This window comes from Lactuca saligna, chromosome 1 (assembly GCF_052625555.1).
Source record: "Lactuca saligna cultivar CGN05327 chromosome 1, ASM5262555v1, whole genome shotgun sequence".
Classification (NCBI taxonomy): Eukaryota; Viridiplantae; Streptophyta; class Magnoliopsida; order Asterales; family Asteraceae; genus Lactuca; species Lactuca saligna.
In genome coordinates, this window is record NC_136417.1 from 30,281,838 (window position 1) to 30,287,074 (window position 5,237).

Below are 5,237 nucleotides of genomic sequence, written 5' to 3' on the forward strand. Positions count from 1 at the left end.
AAGTCAAAATCACAAAATCAGAGTATCCCAAAATCAAATCTCATAAAATCCAAAGGATGTGCACGATCAACCCTTCGCCTTCCCCCGATCATCTAAAGTATCTTAAACATAACACTTAAATTGTAAGCCAAATCTTAGTGAGTCCCCACAAAGTACCACACACAACCATATAGATAATAACATACTTACATGATTCTTCAGTAAAATTGGACCGCCTCGCAGGGCCTATAGCATATTTGGACCGCTGTCCGAACCTGTGGCCTGACTGAACCACCTCGCTGGGCCTACAGCCTATCCAGGCCACTCTCTAGGACTTCATCCTGATTGGACCGCCTTGCAGGGCCTACAGTCTATCTGAATTACCCTGGGTATCTTAGCCTTCATCACAAATCAAGACCGTCTCAACCTAACAAACCATAACATTTCAACATATACAATAACAATCAATAACTACCAAGTACAGGTAATCATACAAATCTACCAATTTAATGCGTACTCAGTGAACACATGTAATCATAAAAATCTATCATTCTAATAAATAACCAACACAATATTAATTAAATATACCAGAATACATAATCTAGTGGGTCAACATTGGTGCCTTTGACCAACAAGTACAATGAGGAAAACTCACCTGAAACGAAGGACCTAGAAACATTACGGTGTACTTCCCTTCTGCACTGCTTGCTCCCACGATCCCTCTATCACCTAAACATGGAAGAGTCTAAATTAACAACCTAAATACTTCAAGTTTGATACAAAGCCAAACTCATCAAAAAGTCAATGGTCAAACTTGGACAAAATCAACGCCACATCGTGGCCCTTCTTGGCCATGCCAAAACAGGACAATCGCAATTTTTGACTTCTCCATGCCATGGCTGCCTTTTCTATGTCGTGGCTACTGGAAAAATGTCATTTATCTCATCAAGAGCTTAATCCTTTCATATTTAAGCTCATACTTCCAGATCTATTCCCTCGTATTGACTTAATGGATAAAGTTTCCAACTTTATCCATTTGGACTCCATTTCAAGGCTAGATCTAGAATTTAATATCCAATAGGTCCTTAATGAAGTTACAACTTGTGCATGGGCACAAAATACGCCAAGCATGGTCCATTTTCCCAATCAACGGAAACATAATGACCTTGAAATTCCATCACAAGTCATGGATCAACCAATCACCTATTTTTATTGGTTTTCATTCAAAATAGGTACTATAATATAGATTTAGAGTACTATAATAAGTTAATAACTATTGTTTGTTTATATTATTGATATATTTTGCTACTATAATACAGATTTGTTGTGTATTGCAGATGGAACCACATACAACTCCTGAAGTTTCATCAACTCCATCTTTGGGGAAAAATAGTTCTGTAAATGACAGATGTATCAATGGTAATAGTACAACAGAAAATGCATAAGAAGAAATTTCCCATTTTTAAATGAAAAAATGCAAAGACTTCTCTAGTATAGGATGATTTTAAAGTAATTGTAATGCCTGATGGGACTACGAAAGCGGAGTGTAAACATTCTAAACGTAGACTCTCCATATTAGTAATCTTAAGTATAGTCATTTGGGACGACACTTGCTCAAATGTATCCCAAAAGGACTTTATGACAAACAACAACAAAATATAACTTTGCAAGTAGTTGACTTAGGAAGTAATTCACAACATGTCACTCCCGCCTTTACCGATGGAAAGTTTGATATGATGAAAATGAGAGAGTTAATTACACATTCGATACTTATGTATGAGCATCCTTTCATAATTTTTGAGGATGAGGGATTTAACATGATGCAAAAGCATGGAATGCTTGAATGGGAATCTGTCTCATGTGTATCCACTAAAAAAGACCATGTAAAAGTTTTTGAGATAGAAAAGAAGAAGCTGAAAGATTTATTGAAATTTATTTCAAAGATTAGTGTGACTAATCAGAAGATCAAGTACATCGTTCTCATAGGCCATTTTGTCGATTCTAATTGGCATTTACAAAAGCGTTTTCTTAGCTTTATTCACTTACATCCTCCTCATCGTAGGCTTGAGATTGTTGATAATCTTTACAAGTCTTTGAAGGATGGGTGCATTGAGAATAAGGTGTTCACTATTTTAGTAGATAATGCATCAAATAATGATTCGGTTGTTAGTATCTTAAGTGGAACTTTTTCAAGGTTTAAGAAGTTGCCTTGAGGGGGAAATATGTTTCATGTACGCTGCTGTGCACATATCTTAAATCTTATGGTTCAAGATGGACTTTCCAGAATTGGTTATATTATTGAGGATATACATGAAACTGTTACATTTATCAATCAAAATGAAGGAATACTTCAGTTGTTTTCTGAGATTGTACAACAGTTATAATTGACACATATAAAGCTTATTCTTGAATGCAAGACAAGATGGAATTCAACATATGAGATGTTCTCCGCTATTATTAAATTTAAAGACGTGTTTGCAATGTACAAAGCAAGAGAGCCACACTATCTTAGTTGTCCCAACAATGAAGATTGGTTGAAGGTGGAAAGGGTATGTGAGATTTTAGAAGTTTTTCACTCTGCAACTAATATTATCTCTGGTGGTGAGTATCCTACTTCAAACTTATTTCTTAATGAAGTTTGTAGAATCAAAGTTTTGTTGGATAAGAAATTTGAAGACCCGAATGAAAGATAAGTTTGTTCATGATATGGTTGGGTGCATGAAACATAAATTTGATAAGTATTGAGGATAGTGCAATTTGATGATGTCGGTTGGTGCTATTTTAGATCCTAGGTGCAAAATGAGGGTTATTGCGTTTTCCTTTCCTATGATGTATCCCGAACGTGAACCTTGTGAAAATATAGACAAAGTGAAAAAAGATTTGTATGAGTTGTATGGAGAATATATGGATGATTACTACTCTAGTGGTGGTAAAGGAAATAGTGAAACTTTTGTTGGTTTAAGTGGAAACAATGTGAACATTCAATCTTCATCTTCCGGGTGGTCTGAGTTTGCTCAATTTGTAAGAACAGTTGAAAATATACAACCACAAAAATCATATTTAGATAATTATCTTGAATAGGGTTGTTACATTTGTGATGTCGATCCGACACCATTTGATGCTTTACGATGGTGGAGATCAAATTCGTTAAAGTATCGTATATTGTCACGCATGGATCGAGATATACTTTCTATTCCTATAAAATTTGTTGCATCGAAAGCTACTTTTAGTGCGGATAGTAGAGTTATTGACACATATAGAGCATCATTGGCTCCCGAAACAGTTGAAATCTTACTTTGTGGAGGAGATTCGTGTCGAAGCCTTTATGGTTTGAAAAGAAAGAACAAGGCATGATTCATTTGTTTCTCACCCTACTTTTTATGTGTATTTTCTAATTTAAATATATTTATTGTTCTCATGTTTATGCATTTCAGAAAAAGAAGCAACAAACGGAGATCAATCTTCACATTCCAAGACAGATACATGAGAAGTAAGTATATTTACAATGTTTAGAACTGTAAATTTTTTGATGATTTTTGTTGTTTCTAGGTTATGTTGCTGTTTTTTTTTACTATTGTTGCTGTTTTTTTGTTTTTTTTTTGGTTGATGTTGCTGCTTTTGTTGTTGTTGATGTTGCTGTTTTTTAGTGTTGTTGCTGTTTTTTTTGTTGGATGATGTGTGAGGTTAATTTGCTATTTTGTGGTTATATGTGTTGTATTTTTTTTTTGTTAATTGTTGTTATTTTAACAAGTACAATAGACTGGTTTGGTGTTGAATTTGCGGTTTGTCTATAATTTGTTTTTTTTGCTATTATTGAAAAAGTTATTAAAGGTTGAATGGTTATGTTATATTGCATTGAAGAATGTTTATTTTTGGTTTTTTGGATGTATTTAAAATGCAATGACATAGATGGTTTGTTGTGATTTTTTTTGCTAGTTTGGACAACATAAAAGCATATGGAATGTTTATTAATTTTTGATGATTTTTTTTTTTAAATTTTAGTCGAGCCAAGCTCGATACTCGGCTTGATAGTATTGATTATTTCACGAGTTGAGTCTGAGTTTCAATTTTAGGCTCAAGACAATTTCGAGCAGAGCTTCGAGCTCGAGTATTTTAGGCGAGTCGAGATTCGAGCATGGTCGTACTCGGCTCAACTCGATTCGTTTACACCCCTACATCAGAACCAATATCTTGAGGCGAAATATTCTCTTCAACAAAATCAGATAAGACAAAGGGTAACCGACTATCATCTGTAGAAAATAAGGAGATAAACATTATCAATATACGAGAATAAATAAACCAAGGAAATGGGAAAAAGAATACATATCCTATCCTAGAACAAATATAGATGGAATCGCACCCATACAGATCCAAATGGGACTCATGCCAACTTTTCCTATAACAGCCTTAGGAAATTTTTCATCACAACATTAAAATGAGAAATTTATATCTATATCTTGTCTCAAATCAGGAGTTTTATCAATCTTCTCATCAGTAATGGTACTAAGAAGATGGAATACATTGTGATAAGAAAAACAAGCAAAGTTCAACCAGATCAACTTATTTTTCCAATTTTTAATAGAATCAAGAAGACTCACAATAAAACTATGACCCCAAGAACAAAAATAATACCAATAACCATTGTTATAGATCCAAAAAAGTAACAAAACAAGGAAGTGGTAGGAACCACAAGGGCAACATGACACAATAACTCGAAACACACAATTTTGGAAATGGAGTTAGGCTTTAGTTGACAAGTATGGATCTTCTATGCCAAAAAAATAAGCCCAAAAAGGAAGAAGGAGGCACACATAGACTAACCTCAAAATAATAGAGATAGAAGCCAATCTTACTCAGGGGAGGACGATCATTGATCGATGCGGGACCAGGAAGAACGAAGCCATCTTCTTTAATAAGATGATACTTATGAGAAATTTGGTCAAGACGTTCATGAGTAACAGTTGAGTGAATCATATGTATTATCGGACGAGACATGATAATCTTAGAGAAACGAAGCAAAATGAAGACACAATGGTGGGTATAGAAGACAATAATAGGCAGAAGATTAATGGATGTGACAAACATTTATAAGGAGTGAGAAGCGGGACAGATAACTGCTGTCAAATCAATCAAGTGGATGTCATCACAAACACAAAGGCGCGTGTAGAAAACTGTTAATCGCTTCGATACCCAACAAATTTAACAACATATTTAAGCCAAATTATTAAAAGCGGTTTAAAAACCATTTTTAACAATTA

The 5,237-nt window shown here is 34.4% G+C and overlaps 1 pseudogene; it reads left to right on the top strand.

The window, feature by feature from the left end:
* Nucleotides 1-1,796: 1,796 nt before the first annotated feature.
* LOC145004371 (zinc finger BED domain-containing protein RICESLEEPER 2-like) lies at nucleotides 1,797-3,334 on the top strand (annotated as a pseudogene).
* Nucleotides 3,335-5,237: the final 1,903 nt, after the last annotated feature.